Source organism: Monodelphis domestica, chromosome 1 (genome assembly GCF_027887165.1).
Source record: "Monodelphis domestica isolate mMonDom1 chromosome 1, mMonDom1.pri, whole genome shotgun sequence".
Classification (NCBI taxonomy): Eukaryota; Metazoa; Chordata; class Mammalia; order Didelphimorphia; family Didelphidae; genus Monodelphis; species Monodelphis domestica.
Genome location: NC_077227.1, coordinates 191,837,459 through 191,861,591, shown reverse-complemented (window position 1 = coordinate 191,861,591; position 24,133 = coordinate 191,837,459). Strand labels below are relative to the sequence as shown.

The following is a 24,133-nucleotide window of genomic DNA, read 5'->3' as shown; positions in this document are numbered from 1 at the left end:
CTCTCCCCCCCCCCCCCTCATCCCACAGCCGCAATGGGAGTGCTTCCTCTCTCCCCTGTCTGGGGTTAAGCAAGGGGGGATGCCCAGCTCACATGTGGTGTGAGGGCTGCAGTTTGTGCATTTGGTCTCTAAAAGGTTCATCATTGTTGCCTTAATTGAATGTAATCTCCCAGAACTCCTCCCACATTTAAGTTATGTCTTAATCACTGCACTTCTATATTCTACTTTGTACTGAAGTTCACCTGTGCAGTCATCTCTCTTATCATGCTATGTACAAGGATAATGTCCTAATTATCATTATCCTCCCACAACAGGAAGCACTGCATTTGACACAGAGAATACCCAATCATCATTTAGGAAATATTAACTTCCTTACCCTTTGCCTTCTCCAAATTTAAAATGTGGATTTGGAAAGTAGAGATCTACTTCATAGAGCTGTTGAAATCAAATGGTCCCTCAATCAACAAGCATTTTTTGAGCTCCTATATGTGTTAAGTGCTGGAGATCCAAAGATGGAAGTGATACAGACCCTGAGTTCACGAAGTTTATATTCTACTAGAGTGGCATCTATATAGGTATATAAAAACTAGACACAGTCCCACTGAGCACAAAAAAACCAAACTTCAAAAAGGAGGCAACTGCAAATGGAGGGACCAAGAAAGGCTTCTATAAGAGGTAGCACTTGCACTAAAGAGACTAAGGAGATTTCAGGAAGTGGAAGTTTGGAGGGAATACATTCTAGGTTCCAGGAACTGGGGGGTGGGGGTAGGGGGGGACAATAACAAAAGCAATGACAGAGGAGATGATCACCATGTGAAGAACTTAAAGTAGGCCTGTATTGTAAAGAATGTAGAAAGGAATAATGTATCATTAGAGTAGAATTAAATGACAAAAACAAGAATTTGTTTTATCATAGAGGTAATAAAGGGTTAATGGAGTTTATTATGGAAAAAAAAGAAGGGAGTTTTATATGATCATGATCAGGTCAGACCTATGTTTAAGGAAAAAACATTTTGTTGGCTGTGAAGAGGAAGAATGGTAAGAGGTTTTAGGTATGGGAAACTAAAGAGGAAATGATTAAAATAATCCAAGTTTAAGTTATGAAAGCCAGTAGGGTAGTAGTAAAGTGGGGGTGGGTAGTGGGTGGAGTAGGGTAGAAAAAATAGGATACATGAGAAATGTTGTGGCAATAAAAATGTCAAGACATGACAACTGATTGGAAATGTGGGGTTAAAAGTAAGAAGTAAAAAAATGACAAAGCTATTAACCCTGGTGATCAGAAGGATGGTAACATGCTATAGTAATAGGTAAGTGCGGGCAAGTTGGGGAGGTGGTGGGGGGAAAGGCAGTAAATTCTGTTTTGATTATATGAATTTAAGACATAGCACATTGTTTGAAATGGAAGTTTAATGCATTTAATTTAAAAGTAGTTTGAGCTGAGACTGTAGTTAAGCAAAGGCATACTGATATTTTTACTATTTTTAAATTTTGCCATTTAAAAATAGTACTTAGTATTTTCCTTACTTTCTCCTGGCATCACAAATATTATCAGTATAATATTTTGACTGTCCACATATTAGGCCTCCCTTTTACCATGTGATCTGTCTATCATATTATTCCTTGATGATATCTTTTATACTAATTTTTCAGATTTCATCATTATGTATATGCTACCACCTGCCCACACCCACTACTCGGCCTTTCTATGTCAGTTATGTAATACTCTCTTTTAAGTCTTTGAAGACTGTTTTATTCCATATCTCTGCCATATAACAATACTGGTATATCAGTATTAACAAGACAGCCTTTGCTTTCAGAGGTAACTTGGGAGTCTTTAAAGGAGTTCAGTAATTTTCCAAAAGCAATAAAGTATGATCTCTTCCTTCTATTTATTCTGGGTCTAATTAATTCTCTAGTTCTCCTATATACCAGTGTCCTGAAACCCAGAAAGGAGAGTGAATCCAAGAGGAAAAAGTGGGCAAGTGTCAAATCCTGGAAAGAGAACAAGGAGGATGACGATTTATAAGATTCCATTAAATCTACTACTGCTTCTAGCACAGATCTCCTCCAAAATACTTTGTCTAATCTGTTTGCTTTTCTTGTCTTTGTTTTTCTTATTGACATTTCTTTCTCATCTATAAACACATCTAGGTCTGTGACATTAGGATCCAAGTTTGTTGGTTTGACTATCCTTGATGAAGAAAAAAAATCATACTGTCATTATAGTGATTTTTACAAATCTTTCCCATTTTTTCTGTTATTTATTGTCTTAATTTCATTTTACCTAAATGCCAATGGGATGATTTTATTTGGCTGAATATTTTGTCAAGCTTTCTTTAAATTGACTTTACCTTCCAATGCTCTACCTGCTTTATGGGATATTACTCATTATGATCCATCATTATTTGTAAGATTTTACAACAAGCTTATTATATTCTAGCCTGGTGTTGTCTTTGGAAGCCACCTCTTCTGATTTGGCAAGTAAGTCAGATGTTTGTCAACGGGAGTGCTTTCTGGATCTTTTTGCCTTCTTGTTGTAGCAATTCATTTATACTGGTTAAACTTCTTCACAAAATTATTATGGTCTGTGTCATTTCTGTTATCCATTTCCCATTAATATTGTAAAATAGCATTTAAAATTCAAGCTTAAGATATTTCACTTGTATGCCCTATATTTTTCTCCTTAGTTTTGCTAATTCTAATCTTAGTTCTAAGTATACAAACAGATGATTCAAGAGTAACTCCCACATTAATAACAAGGCTTTTCCAGGCTGTTAAAATATATTTCATTCTTTAGGGCCTTATTTGATGCTTCTCTGACATACAGGAGATGCTTAATAAATGTTAAACAGATTAGCAAGGCTTGGTTACTATGTTCTTGGGAAAAGGCCAGTAATAGATTAATCAGTCAAATAAGTCTATAAAGCATTGGATAATAACAAATTATTTTCTTTTCATAACCAATATTTCTCATAGCACTTTTAAGGTTTGCAAAGAGCTTTATATACATGATTTAATTTGTGCCTCAAAACAATTCTGTGAGATACTATATTACTCATTCAGGGTCACATGGCTAGTAATTAGAGGAGGTAGGATTTAAATTCAACTTTTTATGACTCAAATTTTAGCTCTCTTTCCTCTAAATAATCCATACAAATCTTAATCTGATGGTTCATCAAGGCATGAAGGTGATCTTGGTTCCTGAAGGCACTACCAGTTGACTTCAATCACTGGAAGATTTTGCAAGTAAGATTTGAAGATTTTTTTGCACTGAGGCAATCTAAATTCAAAATTTAACTCCAGTATCTAAAATTGAACTCATAATCTTTCTCCCTAAAAATCTCCCGTCAAAGTTTATTATTTCACTCCATCCCTCAAATCTTAAACACTTCATTCTCCCTCACTTCTATCATACACAGGAATCAGCACATGCCAGATCTGGGTATTATCCACAAATGTTCCATGCTTCTCCAATTAAAAGTCCTGGCATTCTACTATCTGATGGATGGTTGGGGAGTGAGATGGATATAAAGAGATATAGTACTAAATATATATAGTCCCTGTATCTCCCCTTAGCTTCAATATATCACCAACTGCCCATAGGACATTTCAAAGTAGATGCCCTGGAAACTTCTGAAATGCAAAATCTCCCAAACTGAACTCATCTGTGCCCCTACACCCTGTCTTCCAAACCTTTTAGTCCTCTCAGGTTCACAATCTCAACATTATTATTGATTTCCCACTCTCCTTCAACCCGTATATCACACCAGTTACCAAACCTTGCTATTTTGATATCAGTAACACACCTCTAATCTCTTCTGTCCACTCATATAGCTACCAATTTAGTTCAAGCCCTCATCACATCTCACAAAAATTACTACAACTTTTAATTGTTCCCTTGACTCAAATCTCTCTTCACTCCATACATACTATACAAGGTTACCAAAATGATTTTCTGTAAATGTAGATCTGATAATGTAACTCTTCTACAACCAATTTTAACTTCCTATTGTTTCTAGAATCAAATATAAATGCTATTTAACTTTTAAAGTTCTATATAAACTAGTTCCAAGCTATTTTTTTCAAGGTATTTCAACATTATTCTCCCTCCCTCATTCTGGATACAGCCAAAATGGCCTCTCTGTTCCTCCCACATGACACTCCTGTCTCCTTGCCTTGGCATTTGTTATTTCCCATGCTTGGAATGAACACTCCCTTCTTGCCTCCCCCTCAGAGTCCTTCTCTTTCTTTAAGTTATAGTCCGATCTTCTACATGAAGTCTTTCTTGATCACCCCACCACTAATGCTATCCCCTCCCCAACCACTGTATATTTAACTATTTCATATTTATTAACTTTATATTTATATTCTTTATGTATGTCTATATATACTTATTTTTCTCAATAGAGAGCAAGTTCACTGAGATAATGAGCCAAAAAAAAAACCCCTCTTAATTATTAAGTGCTTACAATGTGCCAGGCACTGTACTAAGTGCTAGGAATACAAATACAAGAAAATAAGATAGGGCTTATTCTCAAAATACTTATATTGTAACAGAGGAAGACAAAATATAAAGGGGATCTGAGAAGGACCTAACAATGAGGGAGCAAGGTAACTGATGGGGAGGTGCTATATTTTGGAGTGAACAAATTGTCTGGGATCCCTCAAGAAATGGTGATTCCCCCTTCACAAAAACTGATCATAAAATAAGACATAAAAGCCTCACAACCATATGTAGAAAAGCAGAAATATTATTAAGCGCATCCTTTTCAGACTAAAAGAATATAAAAATTACACTCAATAAAGGGCTACAGGAAAAAAGATTAAAAATTAATTGGAAACCAAATAACTTTATCCTAGAATGAATAGGTCAAAGAACAAATCATAGAAACAATCAAGAATTTTATTAAATAAGGAAAAAGACTTGTGCAAGAATATTCATAGCTACGCTCTTTGTGGTAGCCAAAAATTGGAAAATGAGGGGATGCCCTTCAATTGGAGAATGGCTGAACAAATTGTGGTATATGTTGGTGATGGAATACTATTGTGCTAAAAGGAATAATAAAGTGGAGGAATTCCATGGAGACTGGGACAACCTCCAGAAAGTGATGCAGAGTGAGAGGAGCAGAACCAGGAGAACATTGTACACATTGTGGTACAAGAGAACGTAATGGACTTCTCCAGTAATGGCTTTACAATGTCCCTGAACAACCTGCAGTGATCTACGAGGAAAAAACAAACAAACAAAAAAAAAAACCTATCCTCAAGCAGAGGACAAACTGAGGGAGTAAAAACACTGAGGAAAAGCAACTGCTTGACTACAGAGGTCGAGAGGACATGATCAAGGAGAGACGCTAAATGAGTGCCCTAATGCAAATACCAACAACAAGGAAATGGGTTCAGAGCAAGGACAGATGTGATACCCAGACGAATCGCGCGTCGGCTAGGGAAGGGGGGGATTGGAGGAGAGGAAAAGAAAATGATCTGTTTCCAATGAACAATGTATGAAAATGACCAAATAAAATAATGTTTAAAAAAAAAAAGAATTTTATTAAAGAGAAAGCCAACAAGGAGACAACATACCAAATTTGGGGGGATTCAGTCAAAGCAGTACCTTAAGGGGAAATTTTATATCATCAATAAATGAGAGAAAGAACAGATCAGTGAACTGACTATGGAACTAAAAATAGCTAGAAAAAGAACAAATCAAAAATCCCTAATTAAACATCCTAAAAGTCAAAGGAGAGACTAATAACATTGAACATAAGAAAATAATGAACTAATAAAAGAAGACAAGGATATGGTTTTAAGGAAACCAATAAAATAGATAAACTGGTGGTTAATTTGATTTTTAAAAAATTATCAGGGAAGGAGGGAAGGAGAGAAGGAAATATAGGGAAGAAAATGGTGATCCCAACAAGGAATTCAATAATCAGAATAATGGAGGTTACAGTAGTGTCATCCTGAAGTGGGCATGGCAGCTGGGGAGGAGGTAGAGGGACAATCAAGTGAATTGAGGTAGGAGTAAAGTTTCCTTCTTTGTACTTTATTCCCCATGCCTAGCACATAGTAGATTTTTTTATTAAATAAGAAATGCAAAAAAAATAAAGATTCCAACCCAAAAAACTAATATTCCTATAGCTTTCTGCCTCTCAAAGAAAAAAGTGTTATTGCTCTTCAATGCTTTAACAGAAACCTCAAAACTACTTCACAATTACTATATCCAAATTCAGCTGAAAAATCTACTTAAATATGTCTTGCTTCTGCCCTGAAGGCAAGCAGCTCTTTTAATACATTCTCAGCTGTATCTGAAATACAAGAACAGTTAATCTTATGTAGAACCAAAACTTGTATCTAGCTTTTCAGCTCTAGTTCCATATATTCCCAAAAGTCTGTGAAACATCTATTAGATATCCAGCTAAAAACTAAACATATCTAATGTAACTATCTTCCCTTCCCCATATTCTGAGGTAAATATCAAATCCAATGACCTTCCTTAAAAGAAGCTTTTGCTGCAGATAAGCTGACCAGCTTTCCTCCTTCCTGGTTAAGTCTTTCCTCCAGTTTCCATATAGTATATCAGTGACAGCAAACCTTTCAGAGATGGAGTGCTGGGTCCTGCCCCCCCCCCCAGCCCCAGTGCCATGCCCACTCCCCCATCAAGTGCCAGGCATGTCCCTCCCTCCCCTTTACCCCACACAGGAGATGGAGAAAATGCTCCCACTGGGCTACTGGGCAGAGGGGTGGGTGATGTGAAAAAAAAAAGTCATCAGACAGGGTGGAAGAGAAGGGTGCAGCTCCATGCGAGTCCCTCTGCATTTCTAATAACTAACTCTGGTATGTGTCCACAGAAAGCACTCTGCGTTCCATTTTTGGCCCCATTCCATAGGTTCACTATCACTGTACTATATTCTCTTTTTTTTGAAACCCTTACCTTCCGTCTTGGAATCAATACTGTGGATTGGTTCCAAGGCAGAAGAGTGGTAAGGGCTAGGCAATGGGGGTTAAGTGACTTGCCCAGGTTCACACAGCTGGGAAGTTTCTGAGGTCAAATTTGAACCTAGGACCTCCTGTCTCTAGGCCTGGTCCTCAATCCACTGAGCTACCCAGCTGCCCCCCAATGTACTATAATATTATTCTGGTTCTTTTCCTTCTTTTCTGATTGTTCCTTCCATCTCTCATCTCTGGACCTAAAGAATGATTGATGTCCCCCTAGAGTCATGATGGCAAATCTATGGCACACATGCCAAAGATGGGATGTAGAGCACTCTCTATGGGCACGTACCACCGTCACCCCCCTAGCCAGAATTTGTTACTAGAAAAGCAAAGGGACTTGGGCAGAGCTGTTCCCCTCCCCGTCTCCATCGTGCCTGATGGCATTTTTTCACATACCCCTACCGTTCTGCCCAGCAGTCCACTGAGAATGCACAGGGGGTAAGGTGGGCTCACAGGCAGCAGCACTGAAGAGAAGCAAAGCACTCAGACCACTCCCACCACTCCCCTCCCCCTCTTCATCTGTGCTGAGGGCATTCCTCACTTCATTAGCCCCTCCTCCCAGCAACCCAAAGAGGAGTGCTTTCTTCCTCCCCTGTATGGGGTAAGGGTGTGTATGAGCCACACACAGCACTTGGGGGGAGGGAGGGCACAGCACAAGGTCTCTGGGGGAGGGGCACAGCATATGGTCTCTAAAAGGTTTGCCATCACTGCCCTACTGTCACCTGTGGGCCTTCCCCCAACATTACCCCAGACAGGAGAGGGAGAAAGCACTCCTCATTGGGCTGCTGGGCAGAGTAGAGGGGCATGCAAAAAATGTCCTCAGGTACTGTGGAGAGGGGGAATAGAGCAGCCCCTTCCAGCACATGGACACACATGTGCCATGGATTCACCAACACAACCCTAGTATCTACCTTTAATCTTCTTCTCCTCATCCCTTTTCAGTCAGTCCTTCCTCCCCTCTATGCAAAGTGTTCTTAACTTTGACCATCTTTTTAAGGTCCACATCCATAACCTGAAGGTCATCTCCACCTAGATATTCTCCAACCATTTCAAAGTCAATGCTTGGAAAACAGAATACTATCTTCAATTTCCCCCAAACTCCCAACCTACCTATTGCTGTAATTTCTTTTAATCATTTCACCTGGTCATAAAGAGAAAATGTAATTTTTTACTCTTCTTTCTCATCTACCATACTGAATCACAACTATCAAGTCTTTTCAATTATATCTCTAAAGCCTCTACAATCTATCCTCACTATCAACATTAACTCTCAGTAGGACTTCTGCAATAGCTTCTTATCTAGTCCCCTTGCTTCTAGTCTCTCCCATTCATACACTACTGCTTAGGAAACCTTAAAACACCTCTCCAACCATGTCACTTCCTCTAGCTCAGGAACCTTTGATGGTTTCCCATGATTTAATCTAATCCCAACTGATGAGTTAGACATTTAAAATCTTTCAAATCTGGCTACAAGCTACCTTTTCAGCTTTATATTTCTTCCTTTCTGCCCACTAAGAATCAAGCAAAATTGACTTTCCCAAGCATAACCTATGCTTTCTTGCCTTACTGCTCATGCTATTTCGTTCACCTGCATATTCTTCCATCCTCTGCTCTCAAAATTCTACCCATACTACACACAGCACTGTTCTTTGTACATCATAAGGGCTTAATATCTGTTGAACTGTTTAAACTCAGGAGGAAAAAAAAAGATAAACACAGGCTTCAGGGAGTTTAGCAGAGAAACAAGACACTACCAAACAATAAAATGACAAAATGAGTAGTACAAAAGAAAAAAAAATTTTTTTGGTCTAGAGGTCAAAAAAGACTTCACTGGGGAGGTAGAACTTAAATTAGGTCTTCAAAGATAAGTTGTTTTCATATAGGAAAGAGTACATAAAAACAAAAGTGGGAAGGTAATGAAGATTCAGAAGCAAGAAAAATAAAGTTTTTTAGCAACAAGCAATAAGGTGCCACATCTGAGGGAAAAGAAACATTGTAAATGCAACAGAAGAAGTGATTACTAATAAATGCAGGAAATGACAAAAGACACGGTCTCATGTTCAAATGACTGGTGCCATAGAAGAATCCCTGTAAAGATTGCCACAGGGGAAGATGTACTTAGCCTCCCAAACTGGAATTCAAATTTTTTCCAAAGAAATTGTTATAAATAATGGTTAGATTGCCAAGATTGCCCATAAAAACCTTCACAGTGTAACTGAAATAATATTGTTCCTATTAGTTTGGAAACAGCACTGAACTTGGAATCAGGAAAATATGAGTTCAAATATCACCTTTAACAATTACTAGCTTCATAATCCTGGGCAAATTATTTACCTTCCCTGAGCCTCCATTTCCTCATTCTTATAATGGAGAAAATAATAGCATCTACCTCACAGGGTTGTTTTGAGGAGCAAATGAAATAATATATGTAAAGCATTTCAAACTTTTTAAACTACTATGTAAATATTAGCTATTTTTATTATTGCCTAGCTACTATTTAAGACTGTTTCTGTGTAAAAAAAAATCTGAGTTTCAAGAAATTTATTTGTAAGTGAACTTTTAAAACATGACCAATTTGTATTTTGGAGCTACATGTTTAACAAATGGGCATACATAAGTATCATCCCTATATAAAAATTAAGTAAGAGGAATGAACAGAACCAGGTTAGATTGCTATTTCAAGTTTGGAATGGTATAACTTTGAAAATATATAAAAATGACAAGGCCATTTAAAGGGGTAAAAGAAAGGAGATAAAAAGTTTTAAATCTAAAATCTATAACTAGCTGTAATACAAATGAAAAAGTTTTCAAAGAGTAAAAATAATGAGTTATTAATTTACTTCAAAATAAATATTAAATGTCAGAAATAGTATGCCAGAATAGTTTCTCATGGAATCAAAGAAATTTTAGAAATAATGCTGTTTTATTATTAGCATTATTATAGTAAACAGCTTAATCAGATAAATTAAATAATTCTCCAAAAGTATATTTCAGTATTTTATGATCTTATTCCCACTATGCCAATAAAGTAGTATTATTATGTGATCATAGATTTAGTTCTGAAAGAGATCTCAAAGATTCTGTAGTTCAATCCTCCATTTCTGAAAACTGAGGAAACTGAAACCCAAAGCAGGAAGCTGACTTGCTCACAGTCACATAGATACTAAGAAGCAAATCTAGGATTTAACTCCAAATTTCAGAACTCAGAATTGAACTTGAATCAAAAATGAATATAAGTATAGGTCATGGAAAAGAATCAAAGATTACCAGTCAAAGGGGAACACACAAGAAACAAAACACTGACTTCATTTTTCCCAAACCTGACAATTAAATGTCATCAATTGTAAACTCAATGTCTTTCTGGAAGCATTAAAATAAGTTGTTCTGTTTAAAGGTAAGAAAATAATAGCATCAGCTATGGGAGAGGTTGGGGGGGAGGAAAAGAAAATGATCTTTGTCTCCAATGAATAATGTTTGGAAATGATCAAATAAAATATTGTAAAAAAAAGAAAGAAAAGAAAATAATAGCCTTCAGAAGAAGTGCTAGATATGAATTTAACACTACCTCCCTCCCACAAGAAAGATGGAAAGGTATTCCCTCATAGTCTACCTTGACAGCAGCCAAGTCAAAGACTAAGTAGTAATGAGTATTCAACTATTTCATATATACTGACAAGACCTGGGGAAGACAAGCCTTTTCAACACAAAGGAATGAAACTTGTCTGGACTTATTTCTTCAATAATTCAAGTAAAAGAACAAGATTAAAATAACTTATGCTCGTGTATGAAAAGCAGTCTAGCAGAGAAAAAACTGGTTTAAAAGTAAAGCAGACCTGGCTTCTAATTCTGCCTCTGACCCATACTGTATCTCACAGGCAAATCATTTAACTTCTCAGTGGCCCTTCTAGGACTATAAATTACCTGAGCTACTGATCTGCACTGGTGCATGAAGTTTTCACACTAGAATTCCCCTATGATGAAATCATAGATCTGAATCAAGAGAAAAGGATCTTTTTAACTCTGCATTTGCAGTAGATAATCAGGAATTGTTTTATTTTTGTTTTTGGTATCACTAACATCTATCATAGTGTCTGGCACATAGAAAGCAGTTAGTAATGTTTGCTGATTGACTGATTCTACTCCTACCATTAAGATAATAACACTTGTTCTCCCCCACCCATCCAGTAACAATTTCTTATGGTAAATTTTAAAAAATGAAATTGAAATATAAAGTCTGTTATCATTGAATACAAGTCATTCTCCAAAAAAAAAAAAGACAGCAACCCTTTTATCTTTTCAAAAGCTATTAAAAATCTGATTGACCTAGGTTACATTTTTCCACCACTGATTCATACAAAGGACTCTAGATAGGTTAAGCCTGAGATGCTTAAGGAACATCCAGTGGTAAACATTTAATAAGACAGTTGGTGTTAAATGACTTCAGCTCAGAAGAGAGAGTAGGATGGGTGTACAGATCTAGGAGTCATTTTCATAGAGATAATTGAACCCATTGAAGCTGATGAGATCACCAAAAGAGAGAGAGAAGGAAGAGAGAAAAGGGATCGAAGGCAGAATCTTATAGCACACCCACAGGGAGTGTGGATGATGATCCAGCCTGGGGGGCAGCTAGGTGGCTCTAGGGATAGAGAGTCAGGCCTAGAGATGAGAGGTCCTCGGTTAAAATCTGACCTCGTCTAAAAATATTGGTTAAATTAGATGATCTTCCAGGATACTTTTAACTCTAAAAGACTAAAATCATAATTCTTTTATTCCATATCCCTGTTTCTTTAATATCTAATTCCATTTCTATACTTAAATAATATAGTTTTGATGCATTTTTAAATATTTTAATGGAAAAAGAGGTGCTAAATTTTACCCTCTCAAGGGTAGGCAAAGTCCAAAAGTAATACTTATACACCAATTCCAACCCATAGATTAATAAGATTTAAGGTACTCATGCATAGTTTTGAAAAGAAAAAAAAAATTAAGAAATGAGAAAACTGCCTCTACTTAAGGATTAAGGGGGAGGAAGAAGAAGAATGAGAGTAGCCAAACAGATAGGAGGAAAACCAAGAGAAACATTGTCATAAAAATCCAGATGGGAGAGGGAATCCAGGAGAAAATGGTCAATAATGTAAAATGCTACAGTAGTTACAAATGATGAATAACTAAGAAATTGGATTTGGCTATTAAGATATCAATGACAGAGAGAAAATCAAGGGAAAATAATAGAAATGTCATATAATGAAATGCATCAAATATCTGAGAATCAATCTACCAATGAATGACTTACAGAAATATAATTATAAAGCAGAAATTATTTAAATAGAGGGATATACATTCTCAGTGTTAGACCCAGCCAATATGATAAAAATATTATCTAAATAAATTTACAGATTTAGTATTATGTCAAAAAGATTATTTTATACAGCTGGATAAAATAATTTGGTGGACCAAAAGGTCTTTGGGCTAAAAAGAAATAATGAAAAAATAGGAACAAACAGCACTTTTAGACTCTGAATTATACTATAAAATGGTAAACAAAAGTATTTCATATTGGCTAAAAAATAGAAAAGTAGCTCAGTAGAACAGACTACATAATGAATCAGAAATAATGGAAACCAAGTTAGAGTTAGAGGGGCAGCTGAGTACCTCAGTGGATTTAGAGTCAAGCCTAGAGATGGGAGGTCCTCAGTTCAAATCTGACCTCAGACACTTCCCAGTTGTGTGACCCTGGGCAAGTCACTTAAACTCCATTGCCTATCCCTTACCACTCTTCTCTGCCAAAACTACATATTGGTTCCAAGACAGAAGGTAAGAGTTAAAAAAAAAAATTGTCTTTAAAATTTAAGAACACTTTGGCAGAAATTGAGTTTAGAGCAATACCTTACCATCAGAGGTACCAATTAAAATGGTGGGAAATATTCAACAAAATAAAGAAAAATACAACAAACCAAAGATTATGTTAACATGTGGTTTTCTAAGTCAATAAGCCATGAATAGGGATCCTTAAGGTTTAGTAACCTTTTGAGTTACTTTTTGAGTTTGTCACTACTGTCTTATAACATACCCCACAATGAGCAAAATGGATTTGAGATGTAAATATTAATCATCATACTATTTTTAGAAAAATTTTAAAGAATGAAATCAAATACTTTTCATATCTGTAACTAGGGGAAGAGTTCTTAACCAAATAAAGGATAAAGATGATGATAAAAGACAAAATAATTCTGATTACATTAAACAGAAAAGCTTTCCTATAAATAAAATCAATGCTGCTAAGAAAGCATCAAATAATGGAAAAATCTTTCATCAAAATATATCTGGTAAGGGTCTGATATTCAAGGTAAATATGAAATTAACACAAATATGGAAAAATAAGTGTCATTCTTGACAGATAAGTGATCAAAAAGTATGAATGAAAAATTCTCAAAAGAAGAATGATAAATTTAACTAAAAGATTGCTCCAAAATGGTAATAAAAGAAATGCAGATCCAAACAACACTGAGCTTTTATATTCCATCCAGTACATTGACAAAAATAACAACTAATGGCTAATGTTGAAGGAGCTATGGAAAGGCAGTCATATTACTTTACTGTTGATGGAGCCAACCATTCTGCAAATATGTAATTATACTAAAACCAAGTGCCTAATATAGACAAAACTCAAAGCTTTCAGAGGTCCCTCTACTAAATTCCAAAACAGTTAAAAACAGAAAGGTCTCATATACACCAAAATATATCATGTGGTACCTTTTGTGAGGTTTAGATAAGTAATTTAATCTCCTTGGATTAGATTCTCAGAAATTATGAGAATGACTAAACCCTGTAGTGATTTAATGTAACTGAATACTGCTGTATTTTTTAAAATGATAAATATGAAGAACTCAGAGAATAAAAAAATATGTATGAAATGATACCAAGTAAAATACCCCCCCCCAAAAAATGATACCAAGGTAATGATACCAATGATAAATAAAAGAGAACAATGGAAAAGAATAAAAATTTTAAAATAATGTGTTAAATTATAATGACCAAGGTTAGCCCTGAAGAAGAGTTAAAAATTGCACCTTCCTCCTCTATTGTGGAGAAGTGAATGACTATAGATGTGGAATATTACATGTATAATACTGCCAATCAGGACTGGTGTACTAATTAGTTTTGCTGAATTACTTTTTCCCTCTTTTTAAAAAAACTTTGTTAAGCCAGTCCCAAAGTAACAGAGGGTCAAAGGATATGAACAAGCAATTTTCTGATGAAGAAATCAAAGCTGTCAATAATCATATGAAAAAATGTTTTAAATCACTCTTAATTAGTGAAATGCAAATTAAAATATAACTCTGAGGTACTACCTCACAACTATCAGATTGACCAATATGGCAGTAAAAGAAAGTGGTAAATGTTGGAGATGTGGCAAAACTGGGAAACTAATGCATTGTTGGTGGAATTGTGAACTGATCCAACCATTCTGGAGGGCGATTTGGAACTATGCCCAAAGGGTTTAATAAAACTGTTCATACCCTTTGATCCTGTATTACCACTACTGGTGCTGTCTCCCAAAGAGATCATAAAAAAGGGGAAAGGATCTACTGACACAAAAATATTTATAGCAGCTCTTTTTGTAGAGGCAAAGAATGGGAAACTGAGGGAATGTCCACCAGTTGGGGAATGGCTGAATAAATTGTGGAACAAGTTGGTGATGGAATACTATTGTGATATAAGAAATGATAAAGCAAGATGATTTCAGAAAAAGTTGGAAAGATCTGCAGTAGCTAATACAGAACAAAATAAGCAGACCTGGGAGAACATTGTTCAGAATAACAGCGATATTGGATGATGATTAGCTGTGAAAACTTGGCTACTGCCAATGCAATGGTCTGGGACAATTCTGAAGGACTTATGACAAGGAATTATATTCATCTCCAGAGAAAGAACTGTTGGAGTCATCTTTCATATCAGTGTATTTATTATTTTATTTTGGGTTTTTAAGTTATGTATGTGTTTGCTCTTACAACAATGACCAATAAGAAAGTATGTTTTGCATGACAATAATTTTTTAAAATAGTATCATGAAGACAGCCTTTGAAAAAAAATTAGTAAAGGTGACAAAAAGGCTTTTTAAAGGTTCAGAATAAGATTAATAAGAAAGGCATAAACCTACTCTCAAAGATGATATAATGTTGCACAGAGAAGCAGAACTCTCCAGTTTTTTTTGTTTGTTTTATTTTCTCTCTCAGAACAAATGATTAAGATAATGCACACAAAAATGAATAGTAAATAGAGAATGAAATAGTGAGACAGTACATAGACCTGACTTTAAATTAGTTCAGGTCTCAGTCTAAAGCAAATTATAGGCTTCTGAAAGAATTTATAGATGTGGATGGAATTGTCAGTTATCTTTGAGGAATCACAAAAAGGATACATAACAGAACACTAGACAAAGGAAAATATTAGAGTGAATTTTGAAAGAGTGAAGAAGACTACAATAACTATAGATAAATAAGCTTGGCATCGATCCCTGGCAAAATTTTAGAATTAACTATTAAACCACAGACTTGTTAAGGAAAAGAATGCTCAAAGAACAGCTCACAACCACTTATTCTTTAGATAACACATTATTAGATTGCAAAATTATAAAATGTCTTAAAATATTAGAGCTAGGAGGGATCTTAGAGATTATCTAGCCCAACATTCTCATTTTGCACTTAAGGAAATTGAAATTCTCTGTAGTGAAATTATTTATTCACATAGATAATTTGCACCAGAGCTGGAACTAGAGATCATGTTCTGTAACTCCCAAGCTTTTCTGTATAGGAAAAAAGTGTGTATATATATGATTCATCAGATTTCCAACAAGTTATATGACAGACTTATATCCTTTATAGAAGTGAGGATGTGAAATGTTTCATAAGCTTTCAAAGGTAACTGTGTTTATTAGTTTTATTTAACTGTTTTCATTTTGTTACATAAGAACTTGAACAAAATAGGAGTCATCTATAAATGTTTATAATAAAAAAGCAAAACATAACAATAAAATGGTAGGGGGAAAGCCTCACTGGTGGGATCTCCCAGATAAGTAAAATCGTCAATACAGTAGTAAAGAAAACTTTTCTTTTAAAAGAATCAAAATTACAAGTGATCCAAAGGGCAGTAGCAAAATATATTGAGTGCTCTTCAGTTTCTGCCTTACTGTATTCAAGTGGGGAGGTGAAGCTCACATAATAGGGGCCTCAGGCTTCTACCTCCCCACCAGGACTTTGCATCCCTTTAAAGTATGGTGTTGCTTTTGGTTTTTTTTTTTGTTGTACCTATATTTTCCTGCTTTTGGATGAAGGAATTTGGAAATGAATGTGACCTTTGAAAGACAGAGACTAAAACTCATGAAAAGATCATAGCTGAACTGAAAATATGACAAGCACAAGACTCAAGAGAAGCAGAAAAAGGTAAAAAGGAAAGAGTAATAAGGGACTCAAAAAAGTTAAACTGTTACATCCCTATATGGGAAGATGATACATGTAACTCAAGAACTTTATCATTAGCAGGGCAGTTAGAAGGAATCTACACAGAATGGGAGTCCATTATGTTAGGATGTTCTCTTTTTAAAAATTAAGTAGGAGTAATGGGGAGGGAGAAAGAGAGATGCCCCTAGGAAAAAAAGCAGACTAGGGAGAATTTTCTTATATAAGAGAGATGTACAAAGAGTTTTTACAGTGGAAATCAAAATGGAGGGAAGGGGTTTGGAAGGCAATGTTGAAAACCTCTCAATGGAATTGATTCAAAAAGAGAAGAGTGTGTGTGTATATACACACATATATAATAATATAAATTTCTATCCCCAATTGAATGTGTGTGTGTGTGTGTATCAATATGGAATTAGGAGCCAAATGGGATAACATTGGGGAGAGGGATAATAAAAGGGAGGAAAGATTAAGGCAAGCAGTAGTCAGAAGCATAATAGGCATTTGAGGTAGGACAGGATAAAATGAGAGAGAATACGAAACAGAAGAATAGAATGGAGACAAATTCAATCAGTAATCATAACTGATTGTGAATGGGATGAACTCACCCATAAAACAGAAGTGGATAGCAAAATGGGATTAGAAACCAGACTCCAACAATATGTTGTATATGAGAGACACACTTGAAACAGAAAGACACACACAAAGTTAAAATAAAAGGGCTGAAGCAGAATCTGTGGTAGCAACCATTATCTCAGACAAAAGCAAACATAAAAATAGACCTAACTAAAAGAGATAAATCAGGAAACTACATTTTGCTAAAAAGTACCAAAGACAATGAAATAATATTTTTAATAATTAAGGGCAAAGGCCTCATTTCTCAAAAATATAGAGACTCATGTCAAATTTATAAAAAATAAGAGCCATTCCCTAATTGATAAATGGCCAAAAGATACAAACAGGCAAATTTCCAGAAGAAGCAAAGCTTTTTATAGTCATGAAAAAGTGCTCTAAATCACTATTGATTAGAGAAATGCAAATTAAAATAATTCACCTCATACCTATCAAAAATGATAAATGCTGGAGAAATAGATGGGAAAAAATGCTGGGAAAAATAGACTATTAAACTTTTGGTGGAGTAGTGAACTGGCTTGACCATTCTGGAGGACAATTTGGAACTAGGTGTGCAGTGCTTTAATACTCATTGACACAGCAATATTGATACTAGATCTATATGCTAAAGAGATCAAAGGAAAAGGAAAGGCATTTATATGTAAATAATATTTATAGCAATTCTTTTTGTTTTTGCAATAGCAAAGAATTGGAAATCAAGAGGATGCTCATCAATTGTGGAATGGCTGAACAAGCTCTGGAATGATTGTGATTGAGTACTGTTGTGCTATGGGAAATGACAAGAAGAGTGGTTTCAGAAAAACATGGCAAGACCTATATAAACTGATGTAAAGTGAGAAGAACTGGGAGATCATTGTGCAGAGTAATACTAATATTGAAGTGATAATCAGATGTGAAAAACTTGGTCACTCTGATCAATACAAGACAATTCCAAAGATGTCATGGTGAAAAAATGCTATCCATCTCCAGAGAGAACTGATGAACTCTGAATGCAAACTGAAGTATAATTTTCTCACTTTATTTTTCCTGCTTTTAAAAAAGTATGGCTAATATAGAAATATGTTTTGAAATGATTTCTTATTTATAATTGATATCAAATTGCTTGCCTTCTCTGGGGAGGTAGTGGAAGGCTGGGAATTTGGAACTCAAAATTTAAAAAGAAAAGAATGTTAAATCTATAAATAGGGAACAGCGGGGTGGCTCAGTGGAAAGAAAGAGCCAGGCTCAAAGATGGAAGGTCCTGGTTTCAAATCTGACCTCAAGACATTTCCTAGCTGTCACAACCCCCACTGCCTAGCCCTTACCATTCTTCTGCCTCATTAGCAATATACAGTACTGATTCTAAGATGGAAGGTAAGGCTTTTTTTTTTTTAATCATAAAATGTTAAAATAGTATAGACAGTCAATCAGTCAAAACATTTAAGCACCTACTATGTGTCACACACTGTACTAAGTGCTGTGGATACAAATACAAAAAACAAAAACAGACCCTGTCCTACAAAAGCTTACAATAAAGGAAGAACACTCACAAAAGAAGCTCAAAGGGTTGAAGAGAGATGATACCAGGAGCATGATAGAAAGTTCAAGAGCATGCCACTAGGTAGAAAAACAAAGAGATGGCTGACCTGAACATCCTCTTTGAATGGAGTTTTTGAGAAGAGCTTTCCATTCTACCTTGCATTCAGAGAGGTCTCAAAAGCAGAGGGTCCAGAGGAGGTGTGAACATCAAGGCTAATATGAGCCTGTAGGATAATAAGGTTTCTGAGAACATGAGAGAGAAGTCCAAATGAGTATAGCTTGAGAGGAAATAAAGAGATGGCTGGCCTGAGCCAACAAAACAAATCTATAAGGTGCCTGAGTCCAAAAATGTATGCCTTTGCACCTTGTGTCCATCATCTTTCTGTCAGGAAATAAGTAAAATACCTCCTATAGGTCTTTGAAGACTATAAATGATCACCATATTCTTAAGAGGGCTTAAGTCTTTCAATGTTGTTTTTCTTCATATTTTGTATAAACTCCTGGTTTTATTCATTTTAATCTGAATTAGTTCCTGCTACCCAGGATTCTCTTATCATTTCTTAAGATACAACAGTAATTCCATTACAGTGATATACCACAATTTATTAAGCCATTCTTTAATTGTCCAAGAGGCTATCTAAAGCACCTCTTTAGATGCCAGCTATTTTCTTTTCTTCCCTCTCCTAATTCCAAGGGGGCCAGTTCTTAATAAGAAGACATGTTATAGCACAATCTCCCCCTCATATCTCATGATCTTTATCTATATAATAAGAATAACAATTTTTCCTCAGTAAGTTTCTGTAAAGTTTAAATAATATTATAAATTACTGCATCTTTTTAACAGACCTGTGATTTTATTCCTAAAATTCAGAGATATTTCCATTATAACATCCTTTGTGTGTATGACCTAGCACTAAGGCTGATAAGGGAGAGAAGAAAGGCTGACAAAAAGATGATCAATACTATCCCATCCATATCTAGGGTCATCTCCAGAACCAATAACAAATGTCCTAATTTGTAGTCCAACATGTTCCCCTTGGGATGAGTCAAGGGGGTCAGCCTTTCATTCTCTTTTTCATACCACCTAGTGTTTAAAGGTCACATGCTACCCAAAGTCCTCTTGTCTTAGAACCTCAATCTTTCTTAATTTTCCTGTCCCATTAAAAACTCTTGTAGTTCAGAAAAAAAGTAAGCTAAATTCACATAAAGGTGGTAAAGATTGATGATAGCTCTTAAAAGAGCATTTATAAAAAACTTTGTTATTTTACCCAAATGAATCTCTGACCAGAAGACATGCCAAAATTCTGCCAATGTGAGGTAACAATTTCTCACTAAGGGACAGATTTTTTTAAGGGAGTGGGAGTGGGAGTGAGACACTTTTCTAAATTCCCCTCCTCAACTTGGTCTGCCACTTTTTTAATACAATTGGCTGAGCTCAGAAATAGACTTACTCTGTCACATTTTAAATATATATATGTATATATATATTTATTAAGCCATTCTTTTCCAGGTAAAATTTATGAGTTTCTGTTCCTTTTTAGAAAAACAAAATCATTTCCCCCCATCCTCAATTTGACTATTTGTCAATAAAAACCTATGTTCCATTAAGTGCTAACACTAATAATTAAATATGTTAACATAGTCTGTTGGAGAATTTTGTCAAAAGATGTGTATTACCGGATTATTCAAAGATACTGTAAAACAATTACATTCCCATATCAGATCATCAATGCAAAAATGCATTCATTTTTAATTAATTTAATTAAATGCATTTTTAAAAAAATCCAGTCAGAATAAAGAATGTAGGAGCTAACATATGGAAACATAATTGCACACACAAAAAAAATAAAGCTCCTTAAATTAAAAGGATTGGAAGAATGAACTGAATAAAATAAAAGCAAAAAACTCACCAACTTTACATGGGTACAAAAGAAATACAAATAAAACAATGTCATTTTCAGGGAAGAAAACTTCATCTAAACAATTACACTTATACTTTTCATAGAATTACAATGTGGTCTAGGGGCAACTGATGGCCACAGGGCCAGGTATGGAGAAGGCCTGAATTCAAATGTGACCTGACACTATGTGACCCTGAATAAGTCACTTAATTTGTCTGCTTCAATATCTTCAACTGCAAAATGGAGATAATAATAGCACCTCTTTCCCAGCATTATAAGGATCAAATGAGATACTGCTTGTAAAAACACTTACCACCAAGCCTGGCTCAAAAAAGGAATTTTAATAAATGCTCCTTTCCTTCTTTTTTTCCTTTTTTAGTTATAAATGTCTTGAATAACACATAATAATTTACAATAATCCATTCGAGGTTTCCCTGGGAAACTTAATAAAAGCATCAAGATAATGTAGTTAATGGTTGTATTATTCTTTAACTTTTTCAGGAAAAAAGCTTTAAAAACATTCAACTTTTTATATCCTTTATCTTCTATTGACAAAGTCACCAAATTCTGTCATTTCTTAATCAAAATATCACATGGATTATTCTTTAATGACAATACTACCACCTTAGTCCCTCATCACTTCAAACCCCACCCATTTCTATTCCTATTCCTATCCCTCAACCTTTCCTGCATACTAGGGTCAGACTAATTTTCCTAAAATACCACTTTCATCATATCACTATTTCCTACAGGGAATCCCAAATCATATATTATCGCTCAAAATATCTGCCTAGCTTCTGTTCTGACTTACCAGGTCTACCCAAGTATCTTGCAATGGAAAAAGCACTAGACTGAATCAGAACCCTGGGTAAAATCCCTTTACCTTTTGGAACTTCTATTTCCTAAATTGTAAAACAGTGAGACAGATGATTACTAAAGTTTCTTCCAGCTCTATGTTCCTTTTCCCTAAAAAGTTCAACTTCCATGCATTTAATCATTATTGGTACTTTTATTTATTCTGTCCATCTTTATACTTCTAATTAATTCCAACCTATCTCTGGAGGTCCAGTTCAAATGTTTTCTCCTCCAAGAAGCCTTTTCTGACTACACTGCCTTCTCTCATGCACTACTGATAAATTCCACATAGGATCATAAAATAGCTATAGACCTGGAAAGAACCTTAAAGATCATCTGGCCCAATCCCCTCACTTTACAGATGAGGAGACAAAGGTCCTGAAAAATTATGAGTTGTCTGGGTTTATTAAGAATTAGGATTCAAATTAAGGTCCTATTATGTCAAGTTAAATGAAAAAGTTCATCACTTTTCCCATTTAAACAGCTGCTTCCAAGGTTAGCACTTGTTGCCTAATTATTTCACATCTGGAAGCCTTATTTCTACATTTAGACTAGAAACTCCTTGTAAGAAGGTCTCAGTATACTTTAGTTTTCTTTTTGTTATCAAACATCAAGTGCCTAGCCTACAGTGGGCGTGTAAATAGTGATTCTTAACTATTCTGTTTAAAATTAGGTGCAAAGTTTTTCTTTCTTTCTTGACTTGGGACCCATACACTTAAAAAATAATTATTTGTCATCTGTATTTCAAGATAATGTTTTTTCTTTATTTTATGCATTTTAAAACATTATTCTTCAAAGGGTCCACAGGTATTACCAGTCAAAAGAGTGCTGTAGGACACGGTTTTCATATCTTGAATGCTAACTGCATGTATATACAAACCATAAAATAAAAAATAAAGTAATATTTCATACTCAAAGGCAGAAAGCCACAAACTACAGATATATACACAAAGGGCATTTCTTGACCTCTTTCAACTCTAACAATTACATTCACCTTCGAAAATACAATGGCCTTCTTATTTAGTGTTCTAAAGTTGAGAACTGTCGATAACAAGAGGCACCTGATTTCAAAATATACAACCAAATCCACATAGAAATCCTTCTGTGAACTACTTCACATCAAATTACCAATTGGCGATTAGAGTTCTGATAAGTTGTTTGACATTGCCCAAGTCTTTGTACTTTCCTAATATTTAACTATTTAAATATTGGTCCCTTAAAAGGACATCTTAAATTATGCTAAATATTTTAAACAGCTAAACTATATATAGTCCAAGATTCCTGGGCGCAGTATTTTAAGCTGAGATACAGACTAAGATTCCAAAGCTTATAATGGTTAAAACCTTGATTCCTTAAAATAAATCTCTCTACCCAGCTTTGTGCGTTTTAATTCAAACAGTGAGTAGCTTGGACACTTCTGTTTTCAAGGAACTTCAAAAGGCAACAAGAAAAGAAAAACAAAACAACTCTTTGTTATCTCAATATTTAAGTCACCTAAGAAGTTACCATGCCCGAGAACTGTAACAGAAGAACAACTTTTCAGAAAATACACAATGAAGGTTTTCAAAGGCGAAGTCAGCAAATTTTATGCAACTATTTCTCTAGGGAAACAAAAGCTTAATTTAAAAAAAAAAGTGCCGAAGTGCCATCCGAGAAATCCAGAGAGTGGGCCACAGGGCACTCTCGGTAAAAGCAAGTTCACAGATCTTTAAAGGGGCAACCAGCAGCACCTTTAGTCTTTCCCCTCCCGATGCACAAGTGGTTCGGGTTTATTTTTTTAGCCACTCAGCAGATGTCGGCTCCACCCAAAGGATAAGTTAATACGTGACTGCAGGTCTCGATTTCTCCCCCACTCTCCTAAAGGCAGACCGGCCGCCTCTCCCCCACTCGTCCCAGGTCCTCCCCGCCCTAGCAAGCTCAGCTCCTACCCCCTAGCTCCGAAGCCTGAAAAGATTACCGCCTGGCGTTCACTAGACAGAGGGGAGCCGAGAGCCGCGAGAGGGCGGAGACCTCTTCTCTGGCGGAAGGGGTAGTCAGGCCCAGGAGCAGCAGCTAGAGAACGGCCTCAAGTATACGCAGCGGAGGATTCGGAAGGAGAACTCTGGCCCTGGCTTGGCGGAGGATGAAGGCAAAAGTTGGAGAGTTAGAAGTCACTCACCAGCGGCTCATGGTACGGCGCCTCCTCAGCAGCAGTTCCGATAGCTTAGAGCGTCTCCCCAAGCACCAGTCTACGGCCCCCCGGCAGCGCCATTCAAAACCCGCCGCGCAGCCAGCTGGGAGAGCAATTCACCCGGCTCCAGCCCCGCCCCTCGGGTGAAGGGGAAGGGAGGAGGAGCCTGAATTTCCAAAGGCTACGGCACCCTACTTCTCGCTACAGGTCCCCCTGGTGGCGATATATGTGCAATGCAGGAACTTGATCCTTTTGACTTTTTCTTGGCTTAGCTCTCTGGACCAATTGGATTCAATTCGATAAATATTTATTAAGCACCCAATATGTTCTAGGCACTGTGCTAAACGTTGAGAATAAGAAAAAATAAAAGAGACAACAGACACTCCCTACTATCAAGGAGCTTACACTCAAATGGAGCTCCTATCTCTAAATTCCCTGTTGGAATTCTCCAGATCTCTACACTTTGTTGATAATGATGATCCATTCAAATAGAACTTTTGTAGGTCCTGTATGAGTTATCCTTTCTATTTGTGGGACTGTTTTCTTCAAATATTATAGCATCGTCAACTTAGAACTAGAAAAGGCATTAAGATCTCGCCAGT

The 24,133-nt window shown here is 35.9% G+C and overlaps 1 protein-coding gene across 2 annotated transcripts in view; it reads right to left on the bottom strand.

The window, feature by feature from the left end:
- KATNBL1 (katanin regulatory subunit B1 like 1) overlaps positions 1-23,674 on the bottom strand; it is a 41,199-nt gene extending 17,525 nt beyond the window's left edge. The window contains exons 1-2 of one of the 2 annotated variants that reach the window (XM_007479991.3): positions 23,520-23,655; positions 18,713-18,848 (exon numbers count right to left, since the gene is read on the bottom strand). The gene's annotated coding sequence lies outside the window, so the exon portion shown is untranslated. Of the gene's footprint in view, positions 1-18,712; positions 18,849-23,519 lie in introns of both variants that reach the window. The other variant, XM_007479990.3, reaches the window with a different exon arrangement.
- Positions 23,675-24,133: the final 459 nt, after the last annotated feature.